We start from the raw sequence: 12,749 nt of genomic DNA, 5'->3' as shown, positions 1-12,749 counted from the left end.
TTTCTTGGCATCGCCTATTGATACTCTGTCAAGATCAAGTAGAAATTTAAACAGAAGAAGCGATACTTTGGATCTGTGAATCTGAAGCAAAGGAAAGGCGCCCCCAAACTATAGAACAAAGGACAAAGCCAAGGCAGGGCAACCTAGGACAACCTGTCGAAGCCACAAGAAAATAACAACACCACGAAGACAAAGAAGGACATATAGAAATGGTGTGAGTTCCATAAGAGCCCCACTCACAACAAAAGTGAGTGTTGAGTCAAGTAGTCATTAGTGGCCGAGCTGAAAGCTTTCGAATTAGATGCATGTTCCAACTCTGAGTCAGAACCTGACAAGGGGAACAACAAAGGGAAGCAAATTATTAATGTATAGCCCAATGCCATTGTTTCAACCACCAAGATCCAAAAGATTGAACCTGAATATCCAGAGGACGGCGAGCGACTCTTCTACTCATAGATGTGGGTGAAGGGTTATCATTTGTAGTTCATTTTTTACAACAAAAGCCAAAAGAACCTCATCTTAGGAGACGTCGTGAAGCGGTTGGGCCTACCAACCACACCACACCCATATTCATACATCATCGGGAGGCTTCACCAAGGACAAGGTCTCTGTGTCAGCCATCAATGTATCCTTCCCTACAACATCAATCCCTTCACATATGAGGTATTGTGTCATGTTGTTTATCTTGAAGTTTGTGATGTATTATTAGGCCAACTATACTTGTGGAAGCATCATGTTGTGTATGAGTCTAGGCCTCACACTGTTATTATTTATTTGGGAAATAAGTTATACAAGATACCAGAGGTAACACCACCTACCATCATCTCTTTGACTTTGTGAAGCAATGTAGTAAGATCATTTCCTAGACCGGGAAATTTTTCTTCCTTATGATTCACTCTTAGGGAAAGAATAAGTTTGTGGCCACATCCACGGCCTCTAAACAAGGCTCCTCTTCACGGCAACAACAAATGGAAAAGGTCGTGGAGGAATACAAGGATATCTTCACCTCACCCATAGGGGTACCCATACACTGTCAGGCCAAGCACTCCATCGATCTAACCCTGGGCACGCCGCTCTCCAATGGGCCAATCTATCTTCACTCCGTTATAGAGAATGATGAAATCAAGAGGAAGATTCAGGAGTTGTTGCAGAAACGGCACATCAAGATGAGTTCATCACCCTGTGGGAGCCTGATCGTGTTAGTACAAAAGAAGGATGAGACCTGGAGACTCTGTATTGACTATCGGGCATTGAATAAGATCATTGTTCATAATAGGTTTCCAATCGCATGAATTGATGACCTTCTAGACCAACTCAAGGGGGGGCAATATTTCATCAAGATTGACTTGAAGTATGGTTATCACCAGGTACCAATCGAACCCTCCGATGTGTGGAAGACTACACTAAAATCTAAGGAGGGCCTTTTTGAATGGTTGGTCATGCATTTCGGGTTGAGGAATGCCCCCGCAAACTTCATGAGGATGATGGATGACATCTTGCAACCCTTCACAAACTCATTCATGGTAGTGTATTTTCAAGACAGCCTGATCTTCAGCTAGAGCATTGTTAGGAGTTTTATTTGTCGTTTAATTCCCCTAAATTAAATTATCAACTGAGGTTCATAAACATTGAGTTACACTACATTTCGATTCAGGTTCTAAATAGTTTAGAACAGAATGGAGTATGAAACGTTCAATCTCTACTTTCCATAAGTTGAAGTGAAGAAAACTATATCCTATAGTTAAATCTATGTTCTATCAAAACTTTAATTACTGTTCTACTTTAACCCTGATCTATATAACTCAAAAACTTACTTCAAAAATGAATCAAGTAAACATCCTAATTTAAAAGAATTACATAAATTATTTGGAGATTATTGTACAACATTCAAGTCTTGGCAAAGACAATACAAATCATTGTTATAAGAAATATAAATTGTTGCATAAATAGTTCAAACCACTGTGCAAATAAAACAAATCATTGCACAACAATACTAATCACTGTTCCACATGACCAATCTTCGTTCATGCAAGAATAATTCCAATCACCATTTAAGCAATGTTAATCACAACTCAAGCAATACGAATCACTAACCTCACTCCAAGCCAAGTTAATCTTAATTCAAGAAAAACTCAATTTCAATCCAAGTAAAACTTAATTTCAATCCCTGGGATATATAAGACAAACTACAAAACTGACTTCTTGATCCTATCTAGCTCACACATTTACTTCTGAAGAACCTCAAAAGAAAAAAAAAAAAATTAAATCAATGTTCTCGTGCTTTAACACACTTAGATTTGAGAGACTTCAAAGATCAGTGCTTATATTCTAACTCGAAATCGTTCCAAATAAACTCATAAAGTCAATCCTAAGCAAGTAACCTTTTATAAAAAGAGTGAAAACCTATATTCTCGACACAATTTCACTACAATTACATGGAATTTCGAAGCTATGTTATAGCACTCAATCACAGAATATTCATTAATGAATAATGTTCTACCTTACTGTTTTTGAATACCTCCTCATAAAACACAATGTTCAAGAACCCTGCATTATTGATAAATGCACATAATCAATATGAAAAGACCAGATTTAATTTGGATCAACAGGTTAAGCTCACAATGTAGTTGTCCTTTTCGGAATTTGTTGTGATTGGACAAACTTCCTTTTAAGTATTCTAAAACATAGATGTATGATGAAGGGATCATTCAGACATAAGAAACACTAAGAAGCACTATTCCTCTGTTCGCAAGACTTAAGGGCATACACTTTTCTAGATCCAAGGCAACCAAAACAAGCAATTTAAGTACAAAATTAGTAAATCCAAGATCTATTGGCAAACAAATATTAAAATGAAATATGAACTTTGAATCTAAAAAATACACCTCCTACGATCTATATCGATTACAGGACTTGTTTCCAGGTGGTGGTGGGCCCTTACCACTTCTCGGAGCAAGTCTTAAACTAACTCAATAACTTAGAAATAAAAAAGCATAACACTTACATTAAATAAAGGTCGAAACCAAAATTATATTAAGATTCAATGGATCATAAATTCAGACAAGAAATATGCCAGTCTCCAATGTCTTCTGAGAATATAACTCTTACAAAAGGTGATGCATATGATACTTTCAACTAACTACATACAAAAATCATCAGCCTTTATATAGAGTTCAGCCAATGGTAAAACAATTGCAACTAACTAACTGAGAAAAGTAAACACATAATGTCATGGCTAAGTTAGACTATATGAAATCTTGTAAACATCTTCAGAAGGATCATAGTTGAGCTGGTCTCGATCTCAGCATGGACAATGAAACCGACTCCCCATTGAGCATAAAGATACCTATCTCTGGAATGCCAAATATTTGACTGGATGTCACTGCCAATTAGAGTACATATTGGGATACAAAAATTAGGTACATAATAGTGAGTCCACATATGGTTGTCTACTGCGTTGTCAAGAAATATGTTGCACCGTATGTTGGGTTCCTGCTAACCTGTCCACATGTCTTCATATGTCTTTGAGTCCTTGTAAAAGTTAGTCAAAATAACCCAAGAGTTACAGATTCATTATTTATCACTTAAACTAATCAAAGATATATGACCATAGCATTAAGTAACACACCATACCTCCATTCACAAAATAGTATGGTTTGGTCTAAGTAGAGTGGTATTATGGTAAAAATAAGGGTAAAAGAGAGTAAATGTAGGGAACAACAAGGGCATAAGATAGGTGTAGGAGGTACAAAGGTAGGGCCCAACATCCCCCGATGCCTAAGGGGAGGCATGCCCTCATGCAATTATCTTTCTCTATTCCATCCAGTCATAAAAAAAAATAGGGCATCCCAGGCTTCATATTCCCACCTCTTTGACCAAAACCTCAATACCATGGTTTTCTTTCATGAATGTCTTCTGAAAATGTAGAGCTTGTTTCTAAGCACTAGCCTTCCCAACAAGCCTCAACTACTTCAACTTCTATTCAATCAGATGTTTATTTCTCAAAACCATTGCATCATTTTTAGAGATCAAGGATAGATTTGTGTCCTGATACTTTTCATTCACATACCACACATAGAAAAACAGGGTTTTGTATTTATGAACCTTGTCTTTCAACTTCACATTTTACTGCTTCAATTTAGCCACTAGTAACTGAAGGACCTTTTCATTGTAGGCTAAGGCATTTTCAATTGGCATTGTTTGTTTTTGAGAGTTACTTCCACCATGAATTGACTCAGAAACTGTGTTGCTCTTTCTAGGATTATGTAATCGTTTCTTCCTGTTTGGACCCTTATTGGATAAGTGTAGAAGCGGTGAGCTACTCAAAAAATCTTCAGTGTTATATTTTGGATCACCTCCCTCAGATAGAGGATCCCCTAGTTCATTGTTCACCCAAGGAAGGTGTTCAACCTCTTGTTCTAGAGAAGATAAAACAGTAACAGGCTCCTGATTATGGGTACTGGAAATAGATTGTCCATGTTTAGACATGATTCTTGTACGTCATCGACTCTGTGACGAAGTTAGATTCTCTACTGCTTTATATACTGGTGTGGAATGCACAAATTTCACTTTTGGTTCCCCTTGAAAGAGTCTCCTTTTTCCTTTCTTAAGGGTAACATTACCCTTCTCATATTATTGTTCTACTGGTGCGACAACTGATTCCACAACCCCTGCTGAAGGATTTTTCTACTTGCGTGACCGAGGTTCCTCAACTGGTACTTCCTTGTGGTTGGGCTCTCATTTTTGTACCTTACTCTTTTTACAATTTTTCCTTTTCGATACTGGGGGTAATTTTTCTGTGGAAGTGTTGGGGTTTGCCGATTTCTTTGAGGTTTTTGCCAAACAACTCTTTCCTGTTGTAGACACAGGCACTTCTATAGGGCTCTGACCCTGTTTAGAGCTAGAATCTGGTGAAGTCTCGACTCTAGGGCTTAAATTCTTCGACAAGAGACTGATGAGTCTATATCTTCCTTTCATTTGGGTTTCTTCCCCTAGAAAAATTTCCCCCATAAAATCTTACCAATATTTACTTTGTTTACTTAACTCATCAACTACCAACATTTTAATAAGACTTTGATGGCACACACCGGTTTCAGGATTTTTTACATCTTATTGAACTCCCTTAGCAACCTTATACAAACTCTTGAGCAAGAAGAAAGGAAAATTGACTCCTTGGTCTTATGAAAATGTAAAAGCAATCTGACACAATGAAGGAAGACTACAGCGTACCTACCTTCACAAGTAACAAATCTTTGTAGCACCGTGACAAGTGGATTCCATTTTTCCTCTAGGCAGCTGCGCAAAACCCCTTTTGACTAGTTCATAGATTTGTAAGCCAGTTTAAGAAACTTGGCACAATCAGTTAGGTCAAGTGGTTCCGCTTTGAAGAATTTATCGCTAGATAACAGTAACCCAGTCACCATACTGATGGATTCTCTGATGACCTTGAATTTCAAATTCCCAATTTCTGTGACTTCCCCATTGAAAATCTATGAAAAATCCAAGGCTTCCTTATCATTGTAACCCTGGAATTTCCGAAGGAAACTCATCCAACCTTTATCTTCGAATAATTCCTTACAGCTAGCGTACTCTGGGATTTTTGAAAATTGAACAATGGTATGTTCATGGTGATCAATCCCCATACCTGAGTGGAAGCAATACTGAAAGTTACCACAAAATTAGAGGGTTTGCAAGTCGTCTTCCTTCTAAAACTTAGCATTGAGATGAAAAATTATCATACTAGCACTCTCAGCTTTAAATTAATTTAGAAATTGGTTCTTGTAAAATTTGAATGAAAATATGCATGAGCGATGGCAATGATGATTCAATGTTTTACATGTGGTTGTATGGGTCAGGCTGGAGGAAGGAGGTAGAGGGGTAGGATGGAAGTTCCAATGGTGATAGGGATTGGTTGGGTAATGATGAATTGATGATCGATTGGCTATGGTAATAATGAATTGGTGATCGACATGTAAAATGCACAAATAAAAATGAAAGAAAAAGTTAATGTGGATAGGACAACAATTTGAATGTGAAAGAATGGATAAATCATGGCAATTATTATTCATACACTTGAATATAGTCTAAATAAATAAAAATGTTTCCATACCTTGGTTTGCTTTTATTGATATTCTAGAACTCGAGAGTAATTATGACAATACCACTTTGATATTTGGCAGCACATAATCTTCATGACCGAGTTCATGATGATAAATTAATTTGCAACACTATAAACACTTCAAAATATTTATAATTTACCATCCTTAATAATTTTGGTGTTGATAGGTGAAGTTTCTCTTTGTGCACTTCTTATGTACTTAATTATGAATTATAGTGAAAAACCATTTAGTATCCATGCTTGCTTCCTCATAATACCAATTTTAAGTACAAAATCTCTTAATTGACCTAAAAAATAACAAAATTCTTCTTGAGTATCTCATGCAGCCCTGCTAAAAACTTTGGATTTTGGTTACTACACATAGTCTGGATCATCATTCCATGGATTTTAACCAGGTCTGGAATGATTATTTCCTGGGGCATTTCATTTTTAGAGAGTCTGAAATGCAAAGAAGAAGACTCCAGAGACCTTCTTTTCTATACTTATTTTGTTGAGCCCGGAAAAGAATAATTCTATACTCAGCAGATCCCTAGCTACTGCTACCTCATAGATTTATGAAGCCTAAGTTAGCCACTGCTCGGGGTATTCCTCTTTAGAGAGTCTGAAAAACCCAAAGTAGACTCCAAGGGGGTTTCTTTTCCGTACTTATTTAGTTGGGTCCGGAAAAGAATAATTTTGTACTCAATAGATTCCTAAATACCATTGTTCCATAATATTTACGAGCCTGGATTAGTCCTTGCTCAGAACATTCAATTTTTGGGAGTTTGAAATGTTCAAAGAGGTCTCCAAATGATCCTTTTCCATAAGTAATCTGTCAAGTCTGGCTAAAGGAATAAACTTACCCTTGACAAATTTCCCCTTTATTCTATGTGAGTGTGGGGAAAACATAAGGCTCAACTGTACATAAATATAAATATACATATATAAATAAAATTAGTTTGAAGAACGAGCATGAGCTAGATCCTTCTCTTGAACCAACTCCATTTTTGGATCTCGCATTACCTCCTGCAAAAATTCTTGGCGAGAGAGCAGTCGATGGTATATCTTCAATCTATGGCCATTCACCACAAATGTGGTCTGATCAGCATCAATAATTTTTATTCTAACAAAACCATTATCAAAGACTTCTTCCACTTCATAAGGTCGCAACCACCTAGTCGAAAAATTCCCTTTAAAGTGTTTAAATTTACTATCATATAACAATGCCCAATCTCCTGGTTGAAAGACCTTCTTCTTAATGTACTTTTCATGCCACCAAGCTCTCTGATATTATACTAACATAGTCCATTGAAATGCATCTTGTCTAATTTCATCAAGCTCGTTCAACTGAAGTAACCGTTTCTCATGGGCTTCATTCAGATTCATCCCCAATTGAGTAGTTGTCCGAAATGTTTTTACCTGAAACTCAATGGGAAGTAGTACCTGATTCCCATATACTAAATCGTAAGGAGTGTGTCCTATCACATTCCTCCAAGTTATTCGGTAAGCCCATAATGCCTCGGGTAGCTTGTCAGCCCAGTCACCATGGTGACACTGAATTATCTTGGTGAGGATAGATTCCAAGACTTTGGTTGTGGATTCAACCTGTCCGTTTTCCTAAGGGTAGTATGGAGTAGACTCCTAGTGTTTTATTTGATATTTCTCAGTAATAGCCTTCACTAGTTTGGATGTAAATTGTGTTCCCTGATCGGTAACAATATCTCTAGGTACCCCAAATCGAGTGAAGATGTCCTCAAAAAGGAAATCTACCACAACTTTCTCGGAAGCAGAATATAAAGCCTTGGCTTCTACCCACTTTGTCACGTAATCAATACAAACCAATATGTACCTCTTCTTCTTGGACATGGGAGAGATGGGTCCTACAAAATCCAATGCCCATTTCTCAAAAGGTTCCACTGATATCTACGTTTGGAGAGGAATTTCATCAGCTGGAATTGGCCTCCCCATTCTTTGACAGGCATCACAACTTGAAACGAACCTTTTATCATCTTTGAAAAGAGTGGGCCAATAATAGTTTGCATGTAGTACCTTATAGGATGTATTTTTATCTGCAAAGTGCCCACCACAGGGCTCACTGTGGCAAGCCTTCATAACATCAAACATCTTTTCTTCCCGCACACATCTTATCATAATTAAATCGGGTCTTGTGCAAAACAAGTCCCTGTCTATCCAAGAATAATTGTCACTTCGCTGCACAATGTTATGTTTTTCCCTAGTGGAAATATTTTGTGGCAGCCTTCCTGTCACCAGGTAGTTAGCCATGTCAGCAAACCAAGGAGTGAATTTTGAAACAACGAACAAATATTCATTTGGAAAATCATCCGGAATGGGCACTAAAGCTCTATCTTGGGCAACGTTCATTTAGGATAAAGAATCTACAACCAAATTGTCTCGTCCAGGCCTGTCAATCACAATGATGTTAAATTCTTGTAAAAAAAGTAACCATCTCGTAATTATTCCATTAGTAATAGGATTATTCATAAAAAATCTAATGGAAGAATGATTAGTATGGACGAAAGTCTCATAACCGGTAATATAATGCCTAAATTTGTTAATGGCATGAACAACTGCTAATAATTCCTTTTCAGTGACTCTATAATTTAGCTCTGCAAGCAAAATATTCTTGCTAACAAAGTAAATAACATAAGGAAAGTGATCATCCCTTTGACCCAACACAGCACCAAGGGAAGTGTTTGATGCATCAGTGCAAATGTGAAAAGGGAGAGACCAATTTGGTCCTCTCAATACTGGAGTAGTAGTCAAATTTTCCTTCAATTCCTGAAAAGAATTCTGACAGTTAGTATCCCATAAAAAATCAACATCTTTAGTAAGTAATTTAAACCTGGGTGTTGCAATTTTAGTAAATTTTTCAATAAATCTCTTGTAGTACCCTACATGTCCCAACAAACTTCTTACCCCTTTTTGCGACATGGGAATTGGAATGATATTAGCTATATTTTTGCAGGGTCAAATTTTATCCCTTCATGTGATACGTGGTGTCCCAAAATAATTCCCCTAGTTTGCATCATTTTGCATTTAATACTACTAAGGGCCAATTGAGCCTCTTGACAATGAATCACTACTTTTTCCAAATTTTCCAAAGCTTGTTGAAAGTCATCACCATATACCGTGAAGTCGTCCATATAGACTTCTACATAGTCATGTATCATATCATAGAAGATAAATAAAACAACTTGTTGAAAGGTAGTTGGGCTGTTACATAAGCCAAAGGGAAGAAATCGGTAGGCGTAGGTTCCCCATGGGCAAGTGAAAGTAGTATTTTCTTGATCTTCTAGGGCTATTTGAATCTAATTATACCCGCTATATCCATGCAGAAAAGAGAAGTGCTTTTTCCCTGGAAATGTATCAAGTACCTGATCAATAAAAGGTAAAGGAAAATAGTTTCACAAGGCATCCTTATTCATCTCTTTGTGATCCACACAGATTCACCATTTCCCATTTTTCTTTGGGACTACCACCAAGGGTGAAACCCATTTGTTTTGGGAAATAGGATAAATGAAATCTCCACTTAAAGTTTCTACAATTCATCCTTGACAATTTCTTTTAGAGTTGGGTTCATTTGCCTTTATGGTTGCCTAATAGGTATAACTTCTTCATTTGTATAAATATGATTTACACAAGTGTCTGGATGAATACCTTTCATGTCCAAATAATCCCAAGCAAATTATTTGGACTACTTTTGAACCATATTCAATACCTACTATTTATGTTCTGTACCAATATATAATGTTTTTCTAGCACTAATTTCAATGGGTTCGGTACTTACTTCGTTGTTTCCTTCTAAGGCTTCCATAGTAAATGACGCAAACACAACAGGGTGACAAGTTTCCAGAAATTAATTGCTGAAAACATGATGATGACCATTAAAAGAGATAGGATAATTAATGCAATTAATATCAAACAAAAACTGTTGCAAAACAAGTTCTTATGATTGTTCATGAAGTCCCCAAGATTGTTTTAGAGTTAATAAGGGAAGTATATAATCTTCCTTTCCATAGGGATTCTCCAGCCAAAGAGGTACTTCAATGGCCATTTGAGCAGGTGGAAAAATAGTTAATGTCTGATTTTGTAATCCATTAGAAATAATAATTTCTCCATTTTTGCACCCAATGACAACATCGGTAGTGGCCAGCCAAGTTTGGCCTAACACTACTAGATGTCCGAGTTTAGAAGTCTTTGGGGAAATTACAACAAAATTAATTGGGTATTCCCAAGAAGTTATTGTTACCACTATGTCTTCTATGATCCCCACGGGTTTAACAATAGATCTATCTGCCAACTCCAATACTATGGGTGTAGGCATAACTCCTTGTAGTTGTAGTAATGTCATGGTTTCAACCATCATGGCATTGATGGATGCTCCTAAGTCTAGAAGGGTATTTGGTAGAAGAGTTCCATTGATTTCTATTGTGACTATGGGGTTCCCTGAATCATTATATTTTAGTGGCAAACCAAGTATCATTTATGTCATTTGGCTTATTATTTTAACATTTTGATTTTTGTTTTTCTTCCTTCTTGGATTTTTGATGCAAAGATCCTTAATGATCTTGGTGTATATAGGAATGCCCTTAATAGCTTGCAGCAAAGTTATTTTTATGCATACATTCCTTAATTCGGATTCCAAATCATATGCATGGGAGTTTCAGTTTTCTTGACAAGTAATCTTTCTGGTAAGGAGGCTCCCTTGGTTCTTCTAGTTCACTGTTTTTTCAATTTTCTGATTTCTGGTGATTTTTATCCTCAAGTTCCACTTGAGGATCCTCCCCTTGAATCATTACAACTAATTTTTCTTTATTAATTGTCTTTCCTGATCTTATTTGAATTTCATTAATAGGAAAAGCAATAATGACATATGTAGGGAAAGACTGTAATTCCATATTTTGTACAGGTTATGGAGGCCTATTATTAGGATTAGTAATTAGTTTTGCATGCAGCTGAGTTGGATGAGGTGGATTAAATTTGTTGTGCCTGTTGTGAGGGTGGATTAGAGCTTGAAGGTAGGGGTAGGGGTTGTTGTACTTGAGGAGGTAATGATAATGAAGGTTGCTAATAATAAGTTGAGCTATATCCTTGCTGAAAGGAAGGCATATCAGGTGTATAGGGCATGTTAGATGGGCATTGATACTGGGAGTATGGTTGGTTTTGAGGTTGAAATACATTCCCATAAAAATTTCATCTCCATCCCTAGTTCCAAGGTGCATTTTGAGGTGGTTGGGGCCATGGGGCATAATATGGTGGAGAGTTTTGTTATCCCCTACAATTTCCTAGGCTGAGGAGGAAATCGAAAAAGGTAACCTCAAACCACTTTTAGTTCAGTAGATAGCCCTACTAAACCAAAGAAGAATCTCTCTAAATATTTTTCAATGAACAACTAAAAGGAAATAGGTTTTAGGTTAGATATACAAGTCTTGTTTGGGTATTTATGAAATTAGGGTTTTTGGTTTGTTGTACTAGGGATTGGAGCAAGTAACTAAGTCAAGGCTTCAAGTGTGCAGTGATAAGTATAAAAGGAGCTTGATATCAGTGAGTTATGGTGAATTTAAAGTTTTGTCAATGTAGTAGAGGTCTGAGAGTTTGAAGAAAACTTAATGAGCATGTAAAAGCATGAATTCATTACTTTTAGAAGAAAATAAACACAAGCATGATTTCCAGATAAACAAAGCTTAGATCTAAGATTTTTGTCTATATAACTACAAGGAAATTCATAGGAAGAATATAAAGCATGAAAAGGGAGATGATTTATCCATTAGAAATTGATAGGAAAAGAAAACAACACCATAGACTCACTGAACAAGAATTCCTGAAATATAGCTGCAAGTGCTCTTGTATTAGCTGTAAAAGAACATAAGGTACAAGGTTCTCCACAAAAGTCCAACCCTTTTCTTCGAATGATAAAATGATACATATAGACTCAATTGAACCACTTCCCCACCTTCAGGAGTTGAATTCCTAGTTGGTGGAACTATTTCCAAGATTCTCTCAACCAATAGGTTAGAGTGAGAAGGTTAAATACAAACAATTCTTGTAGACTTTGTTTTAGATTTTTCTTCCTTAATGAGGCCTAATAAACCATAAAAACAACCTATCATGTCTATTTATTCATGATTACATCTTCTAACCTCGAACTAACTTCAATTACATCAATATTTTTTACTTTGACCAAGTCAAACTGAAAACTAGGAAATTTACACAGTGAAATTTAAATGAAAAACACATAAATTTGCAGTAGCGCAACACCGAATTTGAGCCCACTTTAAGGTGCCCTCCTGAGGTCCCAATGAAGATCTAAAAGAAAATTCAAATATATGTTCACGTCTAGTTTCCAGAACACCTTGAATTTTTGAAAATGACCCATGGGAAGGCCTTCAAAAACTCATTCTCCCAAGGTGTCTCTAGAAGTGCAGCGCCTATCAAAAAGAGGGGCAGAAAACTGATTTTTGACCCCTTTTTCCGATTCTTCTCAAAAATTATGCCCTCTCTGAGAAATCTAATGAAATGGGTTTTGAGAGGATGCCATGAGATTTCCAAAACTGCAAACCATTTGTCATTTGGATGCCTTTGTGACTAGCCAATTTTCTGAATTTGGCACCAAAATAACCAAAAAACCAAA

The 12,749-nt window shown here is 36.6% G+C and overlaps 1 long non-coding RNA gene across 1 annotated transcript; it reads right to left on the bottom strand.

Annotated features, from left to right (window-relative positions):
• Positions 1-3,349: 3,349 nt before the first annotated feature.
• Positions 3,350-5,848, bottom strand: LOC149265712 (uncharacterized). The gene is made up of 2 exons (XR_016260094.1): positions 5,234-5,848; positions 3,350-3,531 (listed from the first exon to the last, which is right to left on the bottom strand). It is a non-coding gene; the product is annotated as an uncharacterized LOC149265712 (long non-coding RNA).
• Positions 5,849-12,749: the final 6,901 nt, after the last annotated feature.

The sequence above is a fragment of the Pinus tabuliformis genome, chromosome 6, assembly GCF_031772625.1.
Source record: "Pinus tabuliformis cultivar Carrire ecotype Pingquan chromosome 6, CPIR1, whole genome shotgun sequence".
Taxonomy (NCBI): domain Eukaryota; kingdom Viridiplantae; phylum Streptophyta; class Pinopsida; order Pinales; family Pinaceae; genus Pinus; species Pinus tabuliformis.
The sequence above is the reverse complement of the archived record's forward strand: the minus strand, read 5'-3'. Positions and strand labels throughout refer to the sequence as shown.